Source organism: Triticum dicoccoides, chromosome 3A (genome assembly GCF_002162155.2).
Source record: "Triticum dicoccoides isolate Atlit2015 ecotype Zavitan chromosome 3A, WEW_v2.0, whole genome shotgun sequence".
Classification (NCBI taxonomy): Eukaryota; Viridiplantae; Streptophyta; class Magnoliopsida; order Poales; family Poaceae; genus Triticum; species Triticum dicoccoides.
This window is the reverse complement of record NC_041384.1, coordinates 21,435,630-21,453,363: the sequence shown is the minus strand read 5'-3', so window position 1 is coordinate 21,453,363 and position 17,734 is coordinate 21,435,630.

Sequence of the window (17,734 nt, the reverse complement as noted above, 5' to 3'; positions counted from 1 at the left end):
TTGGAACAAACGCAAACCAGGAGACTTGGATTGAAGTCTGGAACTCCGTGAAGCTTCCACGCGGCAGGAGGGCGCGCCCCCTCCCTCGTGGGCCCCACGGAGCTCCACCGGCGTACTTCTTTCGCCTATATATACTCTTATACCCTAAAAACATCAAGGGGGAGCCACGAAACTACTTTTCCACCGCCGCAACCTTCTGTACCCATGAGATCCCATCTGGGGCCTTTTCCGGTGATCTACGGGAGAGGGATTCGATCACAGAGGGCTTCTACATCAACACCATAGCCTCTCCGATGATGTGTGAGTAGTTTACCACAGACCTTCTGGTCCATAGTTATTAGCTAGATGGCTTTTTCTCTCTCTTTGGTTCTCAATACAAATTTCTCCTCGATGTTGTTGGAGATCTATTCGGTGTAATACTTTTTGCGGTGTGTTTGCCGAGATCTGATGAATTGTGGATTTATCATCAAGTTTATCTATGAACACTATTTGGTTCTTCTCTGAATTCTTATATGCATGATTTTATATCTTTGCAAGTCTCTACAAATTATCGGTTTAGTTTGCCCTACTAGATTGATCTTTCTTGCAATTGTAGAAGTGCTTAGTTGTGGGTTTAGTCTTGCGGTGTCCTTTCCCGGTGACAGTAGGGGCAGCAAGGCACGTATTGTATTGTCGCCATCGAGGATAAAAAGATGGGGTTTATATCATATTGTTTGAGTTTATCCCTCTACATCATGTCATCTTGCCTAAAGCATTACTCTGTTCTCATGAACTTAATACTCTAGATGCATGCTGGATAGAGGTCGATGTGTGGACTAATAATAGTAGATGCATAATCGTTTCGGTCTACTTAACACGGGCGTGATGCCTATATTTCATAATCATTGCCTAGATATTCTCATAACTATGCGCTCTTCTATCAATTGTTGAGCAGTAATTTGTTCACCCACCGTAATACTTGCTATCATGAGAGAAGCCACTAGTCAAAACTATGGCCCCGGGGTCTCTTTCTTATCATATTGCATCTCTTTCTATTATCGCATCTCGTTTACTATTTTGCAATCTGTACAACAAAAATACCAAAAATATTTATCTTATTATCTTTATCATATCTCACTTTCATAAGTGACCGTGAAGGGATTGACAACCCCTTTATCACGTTGGTTGCGAGGTGATTGTTTGTGCAGGTACTAGGTGACTTGTGTGTTATCTCCTACCGGATTGATACCTTGGTTCTCAAAAACTGAGGGAAATACTTACGCTACTTTGATGCATCACCCTTTCCTCTTCAAGGGAAAAACCAACGCATGCTCAAGAGGTAGCAAGAAGGATTTCTGGCGCCGTTGCCGGGGAGATCTACGCCCAAGTCAAGTCATACCAAGTACCCATCATAAACTCTTCTCCCTCGCATTATATTATTTGCCATTCGCCTCTCGTTTTCCTCTCCCCCATTGCACCTTTGTCGTTTTATTCGCCCCTTTTCTGTTCGCCTCTTTTTGCTCGCTTCTTGTGTGCCTATGTGTTAGATCGTTTATTTGCCCTCATGGCTAGTTCTCCTATCATTGTTAACACTCCCGATAATGAAGTTCTTAATTTTAAACAAAGGGAGGGAGAAAACCTAGAAGATGATTGGTATAGAATTTGCAATGCTCAAAATAGATCTACTAAAAAGCATTATACTTCCGTTCTTCTTCGCATTTTTTACGTAGGCATCACTCCTTGGTATAGATATGTTCTTGATACCATTACTGGAGGGAATTTCTTGGGAAGCCACACTTTTGATTCTTATAATGCTATGATAGTTTTGTTAGGCCCACCACCTCTTTTGGTCAATGGAACTATTTTAACTTTGGAACATGTAATGCAAAGGCTTGATATTACTGAAAATAAAATTGCCATCGTAGAGTTAATCGAAAATTTGGATAAAAATATCCACAACCAAATTACTCAATATGGATCTAAGGTAGGAGTTACTTTTAAAAATCTTAAGGAAAAGGAACCCATAGTCAATGAGAAGATAGATCAAGATTCCACTAGATTTGATAAACTCGAAGATATTATTACCAACCTGGGGTCCGCTTTCTCTGCCGTTAAAAATACCTCAAATCCTCCTCCTAACAAAGTTTCCAAATTTATCTATGTTCCTAAAAATAAGGGTTCAATAAGTGTTCGAATCAATAAGTGTTCACCTCAACTTTCTAGATATCATTAAGGAACCTTTTGCTACAAACGAGTTTCTTGATTTCCTACCTAGGAGTTTGATCATTAGCAAAAACAAAGAACCTCCTAAGGGTTATAAGTGTTCAATTGAAGAATTGCATACCAAAGATGACAATACCTAGTTCTATTCTTGCATTTATGCCTAGCTAGGGGCGTTAAACGATAGCGCTTGTTGGGAGGCAACCCAATTTTATTTTTTGTTCTTTGCTTTTTTGTTCCTGTTTAGTAATAAATAAATCATCTATCCTCTGTTATTATTGTGTTTTTTATATTTTAATTAGTGTTTGTGCCAAGTAAAGCCTTTAAGATCTTCTTGGGTGATTGTTGTTTGATCTTACTGATAAAAACAGAAAGTATGTGCTCACGAAAATAATTTTCATTTTTTACCAGAGAGCGATAAAATACCAATTCAAACTTCAGTAGATCAATATATAAATTATTTAGGTCGTCCTAAGTTTTCAGAATTTTTGGAGTTACAGAAGTATTCAAAACCTCCAGATTGCTACAGACTGTTCTGTTTTGACAGATTCAATTTTTCGTGTGTTGTTTGCTTATTTTGATGAAACTATGGCTAGTATCGGGGGGTATGAACCATAGAGAACCTGGAATACAGTAGGTTTAACACCAATATAAATAAAGAATGAGTTAATTACAGTATATTAAAGTGGTGGTTTGCTTTCTTATACTAACAGAGCTCATGAGATTTTCTGTTCAGTTTTGTGTTGTGAAGTTTTCAAGTTTTTGGGTAAAGATTTGATGGATTTTGGAACAAGGAGTGGCAAGAGCCTAAGCTTGGGGATGCCCATGTAACCCCAAGGTAAAATTCAAGGACAACCAAAAGCCTAAGCTTGGGGATGCCCCGAAAGGCATCCCCTCTTTCGTCTTCGTCTATCGGTAACTTTACTTGAGGCTATATTTTTATTCACCACAGGATATGTGTTTTGCTTGGAGCGTCTTGTATGATTTGAGTCTTTGCTTTTTAGTTTACCACAATCATCCTTGCTGTACACACCTTTTTAGAGAGACACACATGAATCGGAATTTATTAGAATACTCTATGTGCTTCACTTATATCTTTTGAGCTAGATAATTTTGCTCTAGTGCTTCACTTATATCTTTTTAGAGCACAATGGTGGTTTTATTTTATAGAAATTATTGATCTCTCATGCTTCACTTATATTATTTTGAGATTCTTTTAGAACAGCATGGTAACTTGCTTTGGTTATGAAATTAGTCGTAATATGATGGGCATCCAAGATGGGTGTGAGAAAAACTTTCATATAGAGTGCATTGAATAGTTTGATACTTGATAATTGTTTTGAGATATAAAGATGGTAATATTAGAGTCGTGCTATTTGAGTGATTGTGAAATTGAGAAATACTTGTGTTAAGGTTGGCAAGTCCCGTAGCACGCACGTATGGTAACCGTTGTGTGACAAATTTGAAGCATGAGGTGTTCTTTGAGTGCCTTCCTTATGAGTGGTGGTCGCGGACGAGCGATGGTCTTTTCCTACCAATCTATCCCTCTAGGAGCATGCGCGTAGTGCTTGGTTTTGATGACTTGTAGATTTTTGCAATAAGTATGTGAGTTCTTTATGACTAATGTTGAGTTCATGCATTATACACACTGTCACCCCTCAACCATTGCTAGCCTCTCTTGTGCCGCACAACTTTCGCTGGTACCATAAACCCATCATTTACCTTCCTCAAAACAGCCACCATACCTACCCATTATGGCATTTCCATAGCCATTCTGAGATAAATTGCCATGCAACTTTCCACCGTTCCGTTTATTATGACATGCTTCATCATAGTCATATTTCTTTGCGTGATCATGTAGTTGACATCGTATTTGTAGCATGGCCACCATTCATAATATTTTTATACATGTTGTTGGGGATATTACTACTGGACGTAAACCGGCCTATCTGGGTCGGGTTAACTTCGTCAGTAGTTAAGTATGTTAAAGCCCAAGAAGACAGAGGAGGGCTCAAGGCCCATGGTCGGTTCAAGACCTGTAGCCGTAAACCGGTGTTAGTAGTTAACCTGTATTGCAAGTTAGGAATAAGTAGAGACCAAACCGGACACATCTATGAGCCAGTATTGGGACTCCGTAAGCCGACGGGAGTCACCCGTGTATATAAGGGGACGACCCGGCGGCGGTTTAGAAGGACAGACAACAACTCGAGACATAGGCGAAGCTTGTTTGCTCCCTAGTCATCGAAACCCCATCAATTCCATAACAACTAGACGTAGGCTTTTACCTTCATCGAAGGGGCCGAACTAGTATAAACTCTTTTGCATCCTTGTGTCCGCTTTAACCCCTTCAAGATAACCCGTCGCGATGGCTCCACGACTAAGTCCTTTCTCTAGGACATCTGCCGTGACAAAACCACGACACATGTCACTCTTGATTCATTGCACATCCCGGTACACCGCCGGAGGCATTCACATAGAGTCATATTTTGTTCTAAGTATCGAGTTGTAATTCTTGAGTTGTAAGTAAATAAGAGTGTGATGATCTTCATCATTAGAGCATTGTCCCATGTGAAGAAAGGATGATGGAGACTATGATTCCCCCACAAGTCGGGATGAGACTCCGGACGAAAAGAAAGAGGCCATAAAAAAGAGCAGGTCCAAACAAAAAATATATAAATGAGAGAAAAAGAGAGAAGGGGCAATGTTACTATCCTTTTTCCACACTTGTGCTTCAAAGTAGCACCATGATCTTCATGATAGAGAGTCTCTTATGTTGTCACTTTCATATACTAGTGGGAATTTTATATTATAGAAATTGGCTTGTATATTCCAATGATGGGCTCCCTCAAATTGCCCCTAGGTCTTCGTGAGCAAGCAAGTTGGATGCACACCCACTTAGTTTCTTTTGTTGAGCTTTCATACACTTATAGCTCTAGTACATCTGTTGCATGGCAATCCCTACTCACTCACATCGATATCTATCGATGGGCATCTCCATAGCCCATTGATACGCCTAGTTGATGTGAGACTATCTTTCTCCCTTTTGTCTTCTCCACAACCACCATTCTATTCCACCCATAGTGCTATGTCCATGGCTCGCGCTCATATATTGTGTAAAAGTTGAAAAAGTTAGAAAAGGCTAAGTATGAAATACTTGCTTGGCTTGTCATCGGGGTTGTGCATGATGGGAGCATTTTATGTGACGGAGATGATGCCTATATTTCATAATCATTGCCTAGATATTCTCATTACTATGCGCCCTTCTATCAATTGCTCGGGAGTAATTTGTTCACCCACCGTAATACTTGCTATCATGAGAGAAGCCACTAGTGAAACCTATGCCCCCGGGTCTCTTTCTTATCATATTGCATCTCTTTTTATTATCGCATCTCATTTACTATTTTGCAATTTGTACAACAAAAATACCAAAACTATTTATCTTATTATCTTTATTAGATCTCACTTTCGTAATTGACCGTGAAGGGATTGACAACCCCTTTATCGTGTTGGTTGCGAGGTTATTGATTGTTTGTGCGGGTACTAGGTGACTTGCGTGTTATATCCTACTGGATTGATACCTTGTTTCTCAAAAACTGAGGGAAATACTTACGCTACTTTCCTGCATCACCCTTTCCTCTTCAAGGGAAAAACCAACACATGCTCAAGAGGTAGCAGGCGCTATTAGCAAATAGTGAAGGGGGAGATTTTCTCCGTGGAGTGGAGTGATGCACATTGGAAGAAGAACCAGTTCAATGGAGGAATTGGATAGCTTTTTGTAGCACGTCCAACTCAATGTTGGAATGAGGATCATCTACTTTCGAAAAATAGAAGTCTCTTATTTTGCATTTCTATGTATTTTATTTGTTTGAGTTTGACGTTCTAGATACATAATGCCTTTGTCCAAATGATATACTGCTAGACCTAAAAGCATCACATAAAAATAATGTTAGTTGGACGAATGGAGCAAAGAGAAAACCTTGCAGAAAAGGATGCTTCAGAAGCTCTGCTGCCTTCAAGCGCTTTCTGCCATCCTTGTGTAAGCAGAGGCTAAAAAAATCTTGTAACCCGGGAGATGAATTGTCGGATGGTGGCTGAGGCAATATTAGTATACCAGATTCGCTCTGCGATATCTATCACTCCCTGATAGTGGCGGAGCTTGATGAAGATTGTTGAGGGGGCTAATAAGAGTTGATGCGGCGAAGAAGATTAGTTATGCATGAACTCTAAGAAATATTCGATATTCAAGCCTAATAATTAGGGTTACACTTAGAGTTTTTCTAGAGTACGGGGTGGGGGCAATGGTCCCCTTTGCCCCCCATGAAGCTCTGCTGCTGCTCCCTGCCCTTTTAGCTGCTTCTTGTCGCTATAGGGATATCTGCCCAAGTACAACTCTAAGACGATTAATCAAAATGACCAAATGCCCAATGCGTACGCATCATATATTTACCCATTCATGCCTTTGTGGGTTGATCTTGTCCGGCCTAAGGTAGAACACTGTTCCGTCTGAAGTATTGCATGCCATCGAGCTAAGCATGCGACAACCCCAATGTCGGCAATCTTTACTCTGTTAGCAGCATCAACCAGAGTGTTGCCTGGTTTAATATCTCGATGAACAATTTTTTGGTTGTGTAAACAGGCAATATAGCAGATAGTATCTGTTTAGCCAAACAGGTAATCTGTCCTTCGTTACTGATGTGTCGGCCTTCAAGAGATCCTGAGCCCATAAATTCAAGCAGAATCCTAATCTTCCCATTAGACTGATATTTTTGAGTGTTTCACAGTCTGCAATATGGATATCTCTCTCTTTATCTTCTTCTTCTTGTCTTCCTCGAACGCGCCCAAAATTTCCTTCGATGCAAACAATTGGCGAGTGACTTGGTGCCTCATGTTCCATACAATGCCGCCAAAACCTCTACCGAGGCACCTTCCTGGTGCAGCTTTGCCAGCAGGGGTATTTGAGCCGCCACTGTGGTTGGGGTTAGCAGCAGTGGGACAAGGATGCAGGAAGTCTTCGCCTTATCAATGTCAATGTGGAGCTAGGGAAGGCAGCACAGCCGTCCTGACGTGTTCGCCTTTGCGACCTTACCCCTTTGATGATCAGAGGCGATAGGATTTGTCGGTGGAGTTTCTATGGTGACCTGAAGGCCGCGGTCCTCGCCCCCGAGGCCCGGAGCCTCCAGGCCCCAACCCCATACGTGGTCGCCGGCGTCGGCACCCATGCCGGCTCCACCATGGTCTTGTACTTTTTAGCCGTTTCTCTAAGTGATCAACTTGCTGAAGCAGCTTCCGGATCTCCTTTCCTTGTTTTCGATTCCTCAACCAAAACAAGAACATAGTGCTGAGGTAGAAAACCTGAAACAAGACATAGATGAGACATCTTCAGAAAAATTTAGTTGTGGAATGATAGCCGGATGAGGTGGTGGCGCCATCCTTGTCTATCGATCTATCCAATCGGAATCCGGTGGTGGCTGCTTAGGTGATAAGCGGACGGACGGCGTTTGCCCTTCTATTCTAGGACCAGCCATGGCTACGACGCGTGCATGCACATATTTGTGTTTCATTTGTTCGCCGGCCATGCCGTTCTGCCATTTCAATTTGTAATAGCAGAACGGCATGGCCGGCGAACAATTACAGGACGCTCTCTCAACAAGATAATTACTTGCTCCGTCTCAAAATAAATGTCTTAAGCTTAGTATAAATTTGTATTAGAGCTAGTACTCTCTCTGTTTCTTTTTAGTCTGCATGTAAAATTTGATCAAAGTCAAACTTTGTAAAGTTTGACTAAGTTTATAAGAAAAAATATTAACAACTACAGTATGAAATCAATATTGTTAGATGCATCATGGAATGAATTTTCATGCCACGGAAACAAAGCTGCACCGCACGGCCGATCGATCATTCAGATAACAGACGGTTAAGGTGGCCTTGAATGATCATCGAATCATCGATCTCATAGAGATATCAATACTAGTCCATGCTGTATCGAATGCCGAGAATGGGATTCGAGGTTTGATGCGATCCATGCGGCCGTGGCTAGTGTTCGTGTTCCCGGCCTAGTAGACAGTCCCCATCCCCAGCGACATCCAGAGTCAAATCCCGACGTTGCCATTAGCCAACATAATAATTTCGCACGTCGACGACGACACATATTTGTATTTTCTGCACGGTTATCAGCTCCCGACGAACCAGAAGAAGGGTCAAAGCCCGCGCTGATGGATCCATCGATAACTACGCATCGCCAATGACAAGTTGCCAAAATCGAGCCACGCGGTTAAAAGAAACGTGCTCGCACAGAAGAAACTCCAACTGAAAGCTGCGTACTAAAAGCATATCCAGGCCATGACGCCAGGTACACCGCACCGGAATCACCGGAAATGCGCAGGGGCACGTGATTTATGCAAAAGTTCAATCCCGCACGAAAGCACAATAAAAGAAAATCTCTTAAAAATTAGTTTCAACGATTCAACATAGTACGATTTTTGCATCTAAAACTGCCTACTTTCAATCAGTTTCAGTGATATAACATTTTTTAAAAATCATTAAAATATATTATATTTGATAGCGTTGGTCATGAGAAACACTAATATGGAAATAAAACTTAAATTAAAATTTTCATTTAAAATTATATAAAAAAACTTAAAATCAAGAGTCAAAATAAAAAACATACGCCAGGGACATGCGTGCCCGCGAGTTTACATGCCCCAAATCCTGGTGGTTAGGTGGACAGTGGTATCCCCAACCCACCAGAGTTCAAACCCTAGTGCTCGCATTATTCCTGGATTTATTTCAGGATTTTCGGCGATGCGCTTTCAGTGAAATGAGACATTCCCGTCGACGACGAGGCGCCTACGGTGGCTTCGTAAATCTCAAGATGATATGTCGGCTCAATCTCTCAGAGGTGCTCATAGGGATAGTGTGTGCGTTCATAGGGGTGAGTGTATGCGCGTGTATATAAGCGCTTGTGTCTGTACTGATGCTAAAAAGAAAATCCTGGTCCCCGGAATCGCGCATGACTAGCAACAGCTCCTTGATCGAGTTGCACTTGACATGGAGATTTTTTTCCAGCTGCCGGTCGACACGGTAGACTCCGCCCGTTTTCTCAACGTCTTCTTCCTGGCGTGCGGCAGGAGCCAAGCTGTATCTGCAGCGTCGCAGCCTCCACTGGACTGGAGTGGAAGTCGCAGTCAGACGAACCAGTGAGCCCGTGCCCTGTGACACTGATGGCATGGGCTCAGTCAAAACGCTAGGGGATGAGATAGCCTGGCAACAAGTTGAAGGAACGAGGCGCGCGCACCGCACCATCATTGGCGAGTTTTATCGCTTGTGCAATCAATCGTTCGTGGCTGAGGTTTTAGGTTCGGGGAAGACACTGTCACCTCACCTCATGTCATGAACTTTTGGTAGGTGACTGGGTGTTTGCTTTGCTCTCAGTCTAGATCCCAGTCTAATACAGTGTCGAGATGCATACGCATGTAGGAGTAGCGCTTTCCAGAATAGATTAACGCTAATGCTGCACGACAGAAAGGGGTGGGCAAGTTATCCAAGTGTTCTTGCAGCTTTGTGGCCTCAATGTCAACTCGGTGGCGAATTAATGGATCTTCAGATTTAGCCCGGCGCTTGCTTTTTCTTTTTCAAAATGTAGGCAAAGATTTGCCTCGTCTATTAAACGAGAGGAGAAACGACTTTAAGAGTGTTACAAGAGCCTCCCGACACGGCATGACAATTACTCATTTAATACATTTTTTTTCTAATTTCTTAGCACATGCAGTCACCCAAAGTTTAGCCTCGTCGGTAACCATTTTGAGATGGTTTGCTAGTGGCGCCACTTTTAGCATGCTTACTGATTTCATTTTACTTTCAAGAGTGGTTTGGTTTATATCATATAATAGAAAAATCATAGAGAGTAAGATAGCAAGTATCTCAACCTCTATAGGAAAATAGATGTCATTTGATGCATAGGATAGATTTTTCCACTAAGTCTAGTCTAATGTTTTACCTTTGAAATAAAAAGAATTGGTCCCTGTCCTATATAGGAAGATGAATCAATTCGTACAAACCAAAGGCTCTAAAAAACAATTTTCTACTCTCTCCGTTCCTAACTACAAGTTTCTTTTAGACATTTTAATTTGAACTACATACGGATGTATATAGACGTACTTTAAAGTGTAGCTTTACTTATTCTGTTCTGTATGTAGTCCATCTTAAAATTTCTAAAAAGAATTATATTTAGAAACGAAGAAAGTATAAAATTTCTACTTTTAAACTTCCACCAAAATTCCTGTAAACCAAAGGAAACCTCTTTGTTCTATCAAAAGTGTTACAACATGACACAAAGGATATAAGAAACATATTGTAAAATAACAATCAAATCCTTCCATTTTGCTTGCAGGAACTGAATGATACATAAAGAAAGCAATAAAGTCATAGTACACATGACAACCCCATTGGAGACTCTTCAGCCACATCTCCGACCACATCCATGCCATCATTGAACAAAGGGGAAAGAGGGTCTCCTATGGAGGGCCTGAATAATGGGACATAGAATACGAAACAAAAACAAAAAAAACCTTCGCTCATGTGAAGCGCTCTTTGCGTGCGTAACGTGAGACCTAACTCCGCTGCTGGTGCTCGGCTCGTCCTCAGCCCCCTCCCCTCTCCTCGTCGCCGCTCGAGGGCTTTCGTTCCACGAAGCCTGTGCGACACTGGCAACGGGGTGTCATCCTGTGTGGATTGGAGGAGGCAATGGTAGTTCGCATTGCACTCCGCCGTTCCCAGAAGAACAACACCCGGCCGATGGACGGATCCGTCCGCCGCGACTCCATAGCGTCGGCTCAACGGGAGCTCGGGTCCTCTGGGGCTGGATCCTCGCGGTTCAGGAAGCCGAAACCCCTCTTCTTTTCCATCACCAGTCGGGCAGACTATGAGTCCCACCAGGAACGGGCGGCCTGCAGTGGGAAGGAGAGGATAAGGGCCGCCGAGGCCTGTATCGCTGCAGAAATGGCGGCGGCGGAGGCGGCGCAGAGGAGGAAGCCATTCGCGCCCACATTGTGAAAAAACGGCAGCATAGGAACACATGCGCCCTCGCATGAGGGCGCAGAATCGGGCGGTCCGTTCCATGGTCGGACTGCCACCGAAGAAGGAGAAGGCGGGCAGTGACGGCAAGGATAGCTCCGGCGACGGGTAGACCCGGCTCGATCCGTACTGCGTCTTTAGCCGATACTTTCGCGAGAAAGACGGCGAGGGTGCCAGGAAGGGCAAAGGGGCAGCCGTGGATGAACTCTATCATACCCAAACATGCCAAATTTTGATAGTCCGATAGCATGTATAGTTAGTAGGCGGAGATAAGGTTACCGATGAGAAGCAATGTCGTGGGGATCCTGCGGTGAGGGTGTGGCTCATGTCGGGTCACGCTCGGTTAAGCGTATGCATACGCGAGGTTGGACGCTAGCCGCCGATGGAAAGCCAGCCAAAGTGGAGTGGACGGACGTGCCCACGGTGGCGCCACTACCCCTCCCCGGCAGGGTGTGTGTTTGGACGGGCGGTGCGGCCAATCTATTCTAGGACCGGCCGGGACGGCGACGCGTACCTTGCACGTTGGCGTTTCTCATGCCTTGTGCGGCCGGCCGTGCCGGCTCCCCTTGGGCTTTTTCACACCGGAGAAATACGAGCGTGGGACTGGGGAACAGTGTCGCCAGGCATCAAACATATGGAGGTACGTACGCAGCAGCTAGAAAATGAACGCGATGAGATCCCGGTCGGTTGTTGCGTAGATCGTCGATCGGAGCTGGACATCAATCAGCACTGCACGCCGCCGTGGAGGAGGGGCCACTGGCGGTGATGTTGCGACAGGACTACAGGAACCTATAGGACAGTGTGGACGATGCGCCGGTTGTCCATCGGACACGTACTACGTGGGACGGGATGGCCGCGAGATGGCAGCTCGTGCACGCCATGGGTGTGTGTCAAGCGCGCCTCTCCGTGGCATATGGACGTGCGCTGTGATTTTCATGCGCCTTCCTTGCAACTGATTTTGTTCAGGTGTCCGCCGTCGCTTTGCAGCAGACGCCCTCCGGGTTACAACGAAAGTTTACCTGATATTGGCTACTTTCCCTTGTAGCATCTATAGTGAGGTGTCCCAAACCGACATTAAATGTCCGGACAGACGCCTCAGTCAATGAAGTTAATTGCACGGAAGTACCACACTTGGGGTAGTTGTAACGGATCAGTATCACTATTCAGATTTTTTTGTAAGTCAGTACCATGTTTGAGGCAAGTCGTTGCAATACGGGCTAAGCCGCGTATAACTCTGTATTGACGCTGTATCTGACAGCCCGGCCCCACCAGTCAGTTGACCAGCCGCCGAACCGGTGCGCCTGGCTAGGAAAAAACCCGGCTCAGTCGGTCTTGGCTCGGTATACCTGGTCGAACCGAACTCCCTCGAACCCAACCCACTCACTCTCCACGAACCCTAGCCCTCGCCCCGCTCGAGCTCTCGCCCGCCGATTCGCCGCCGACCGCCGCGCATTCCCCTGCCGCCACCGCGCCATGGTTCACAAGAATGAGAGCAGCGACTCCTGCTCCAGCCTGCAGTACATGAACTCCTCCGACGACGACAGCATGCTGTACCGGGTGAGTGGTGTATCTAGGGTTAGGGTTCCTGCTTTGGGGATTTGATGTTTGATTTGGGGGGTTTTGGTTCATTTTGCTCCTGCAGATCCCTGCCAGCATTGAAGACCAAGACTACATGGGCATTGAGACTGGAACCATTGTTCCCTGCCAGCACCATGGGCTGCCATGTGAGAGGCGTGTATCCTTTGAGGGATTTGAGACGGGCAGGAGGTTCTTAGCCTGTCCTCTGAAAGTAAGATTCTGCGCTTTCTATGTTCTCTGTATTAAAATGAGTTGGTAGTAGCCCCACAGTATTTTTAATTGGTAGTAGTTTGGTCCAAGTTAGATTATGTTATTGTGATTGCCATTCTTTATCCAATTACTAGTACTGATGCACTGATGCTGGTCATTGGAGTAGGCATGTGTTAATTTAATATGTGGCCAAGAGCTTAGTTTCCAGTGGACAACATTCTTTAAGCCTTATACCTGATAGTTTAGTGCTTTATGAGTGCTTTATAGTTCTTGTACTTTTTGTTATGATTAAATAATGTGGCTATATGATTTGGTTGCAGTGCACATGCTGTGTTGTTCTTCAGTTAGTTAGTTTTGTTGTTCTTTAGTTCTTTACTTAAGATCATATTCTTTAATTGTAATATTTAGTGTAGCTGTGATGTTCTTGTTGGGGAACGTTGCAGAAAACAAAAAAATTTCTACGGTTTCACCAAGATCCATCTATGAGTTCATCTAGCAACGAGTGATCGGATTGCATCTACATACCTTTGTAGATCATGTGCGGAAGCGTTCAAAGAACGGGGATGAGGAAGTCGTACTCGACGTGATCCAAATCACCGGAGATCCTAGCGCCGAACGGACGGCACCTCCGCGTTCAACACACGTACGGTCAGCGTGACGTCTCCTCCTTCTTGATCCAGCAAGGGGGGGAGAGGTCGATGAAGATCCAACAGCACGACGGCGTGGTGGAGGATGCAGCAGTCACCGCAGCAGGGCTTTGCCATTCTCTACGGAAGAGGAGGAGGTGTTGGAAGGGAGAGGGAGGCGCCAGGGGCATGGGTGCGGCTGCCCTCCCTCCCCCCCTCTATATATAGGGTCCCCAGGGGGGGCGCCGGCCCTAGAGATCCAATCTCCCAAGGGGGCGGCGGCCAAGGGGGGTGGAGTGCCCCCCAAGGCAAGTGGGGCGCCCCCCACCCTAGGGTTCCCAACCCTAGGCGCAGGGGGAAGGCCCAAGGGGGGCGCACCAGCCCACTAGGGGCTGGTTCCCTTCCCACTTCAGCCCATGGGGCCCTCCGGGATAGGTGGCCCCACCCGGTGGACCCCCGGGACCCTTCCGGTGGTCCCGGTATAATACCGGTGACCCCGAAAGTTGTCCCGATGGCCGAAATAGCACTCTTTACCTCCGGACCATTCCGGAACTCCTCGTGACGTCCGGGATCTCATCCGGGACTCCTAACAACTTTCGAATTACTGCATATACATATCTCTACAACCCTAGCATCACCGTACCTTAAGTGTGTAGACCCTACGGGTTCGGGAGACATGTAGACATGACCGAGACGGCTCTCCGGTCAATAACCAACAGCGGGATCTGGATACCCATGTTGGCTCCCACATGCTCATCGATGATCTCATCGGATGAACCATGATGTCGAGGATTCACGCAACCCCGTATACAATTCCCTTTGTCAATCGGTACGTTACTTGCCCGAGATTCGATCATCGGTATCCCAATACCTCGTTCAATCTCGTTACCGGCAAGTCACTTTACTCATACCGTAATGCATGATCCCGTGACCAGACACTTGGTCACTTTGAGCTCATTATGATGATGCATTACCGAGTGGGCCCAGAGATACCTCTCCGTCATACAGAGTGACAAATCCCAGTCTTGATCCGTGTCAACCCAACAGACACTTTCGGAGATACCCGTAGTATACCTTTATAGTCACCCAGTTACGTTGTGACGTTTGGTACACCCAAAGCACTCCTACGGTATCCGGGAGTTACACGATCTCATGGTCTAAGGAAAAGATAATTGACATTGGAAAAACTCTAGCAAACGAACTATACGATCTTGTGCTATGTTTAGGATTGGGTCTTGTCCATCACATCATTCTCCTAATGATGTGATCTCGTCATCAGTGACATCATATGTCCATAGTCAGGAAACCATGACTATCTGTTGATCAACGAGCTAGTCAACTAGAGGCTTACTAGGGACATGTTGGTGTCTATGTATTCACACATGTATTACGATTTCCGGATAACACAATTATAGCATGAATAAAAGACAATTATCATGAACAAGGAAATATAATAATAATTCTTTTATTATTGCCTCTAGGGCATATTTCCAACAGTCTCCCACTTGCACTAGAGTCAATAATCTAGTTACATTGTGATGAATTGAACACCCATGGAATTCTGGTGTTGATCATGTTTTTCTCTAGGGAGAGGTTTAGTCAACGGATCTGCTACATTCAGGTCCGTATGCACTTTACAAATATCTATGTCTCCATCTTGAACATTTTCACGAATGGAGTTGAAGCGACGCTTGATGTGCCTGGTCTTCTTGTGAAACCTGGGCTCCTTGGCAAGTGCAATAGCTCCAGTGTTGTCACAGAAGAGTTTGATCGGCCCCGATGCATTGGGTATGACTCCTAGGTCGGTGATGAACTCCTTCATCCAAATTGCTTCATGTGCTGCCTCCGAGGCTGACATGTACTCCGCTTCACATGTAGATCCCGCCACGACGCTCTGCTTGCAACTGCACCAGCTTACTGCCCCACCATTCAAAATATACACGTATCCGGTTTGTGACTTAGAGTCATCCAGATCTGTGTCGAAGCTAGCATCGACGTAACCCTTTACGACGAGCTCTTCGTCACCTCCATAAACGAGAAACATTTCCTTAGTCCTTTTCAGGTACTTCAGGATATTCTTGACCGCTGTCCAGTGTTCCTTGTCGGGATTACTTTGGTACCTACCTACCAAACTTACGGCAAGGTTTTCATCAGGTCTGGTACACAGCATGGCATACATAATAGAACCTATGGCTAAGGCATAGGGGATGACGCTCATCTCTTCTATATCTTCTGCCGTGGTCGGACATTGAGTTGAGCTCAATTTCACACCTTGCAACACAGGCAAGAACCCCTTCTTAGACTGATCCATATTGAACTTCTTCAATATCTTATCAAGGTATGTGCTTTGTGAAAGACCTATGAGGCGTCTTGATCTATCTCTGTAGATCTTGATGCCTAATATATAAGCAGCTTCTCCAAGGTCCTTCATTGAAAAACTCTTATTCAAGTAGGCCTTAATGCTGTCCAAAAGCTCTATATCATTTCCCATCAAAAGTATGTCATCTACATATAATATGAGAAATGCTACAGAGCTCCCACTCACTTTCTTGTAAAACGCAGGCTTCTCCATAAGTCTGCATAAACCCAAACGCTTTGATCATCTCATCAAAGCGAATGTTCCAACTCCGAGATGCTTGCACCAGCCCATAAATCGAGCGTTGGAGCTTGCACACGTTGTCAGCATTCTTAGGATCGACAAAACCTTCCGGCTGCATCATATACAATTCTTCCTTAAGGAAACCATTAAGGAATGCCGTTTTGACGTCCATTTGCCATATCTCATAATCATAGAATGCGGCAATTGCTAACATGATTCGGACGGACTTCAGCTTCGCTACCGGCGAGAAAGTCTCATCGTAGTCAACCCCTTGAACTTGTCGATAACCCTTAGCGACAAGCCGAGCTTTATAGATGGTCACATTACCATCCGCTTCTGTCTTCTTCTTAAAGATCCATTTATTTTCTATGGCTCGCCGCTCAACGGGCAAGTCAGTTAAAGTCCATACTTCGTTTTCATACATGGATCCTATCTCGGATTTCATGGCTTACAGCCATTTGTCAGAATCCGGGCCCGCCATCGCTTCTTCATAGTTCGAAGGTTCACCGTTGTCTAACAACATGATTTCCAAGACAGGGTTGCCGTACCACTCTGGTGCGGAACGTGTCCTTGTGGACCTACGAAGTTCAGCAGCAACTTGATCTGAAGTTTCATGATCATCATCATTAACTTCCTCTCTAGTTGGTGCAGGCACCTCAGGAACATTTTCTTGAGTTTCGCCATTTTCCGGTTCAAGAAGTAATACTTCATCAAGTTCTACCTTCCTCCCACTTACTTCTTTCGAGAGAAACTCCTTCTCTAGAAAGGATCCATTCTTGGCAACAAAGATCTTGCCTTCGGATCTGAGGTAGAAGGTATACCCAATAGTTTCTTTAGGGTATCCTATGAAGACGCATTTTTCCGACTTGGGTTCGAGCTTTTCAGGTTGAAGTTTCTTGACATAAGCATCGCATCCCCAAACTTTTAGAAACGACAGCTTAGGTTTTTTCCCAAACCATAACTCATACGGTGTCGTCTCAATGGATTTTGACGGAGCCCTATTTAAAGTGAATGCGGCAGTCTCTAAAGCATAGCCCCAAAAAGATAGTGGTAAATCGGTAAGAGACATCATAGATCGCACCATATCTAACAGAGTGCGATTATGACGTTCGGACACACCATTACGCTGAGGTGTTCCAGGCGGCGTGAGTTGTGAAACTATTCCACATTTTCTTAAGTGTGTGCCAAATTCGTGACTCAAGTATTCGCCTCCATGATCTGATCGCAGGAACTTGATTTTCTTGTCACATTGATTCTCAACCTCACTCTGAAATTCCTTGAACTTTTCGAAGGTCTTAGACTTGTGTTTCATTAAATAGATATACCCATATCTACTCAAGTCATCAGTGAGGGTGAGAACATAACGATAGCCATCGCGAGCCTCGACACTCATTGGACCGCACACATCAGTATGTATGATTTCCAATAAGTTGGTTGCTCGCTCCATTGT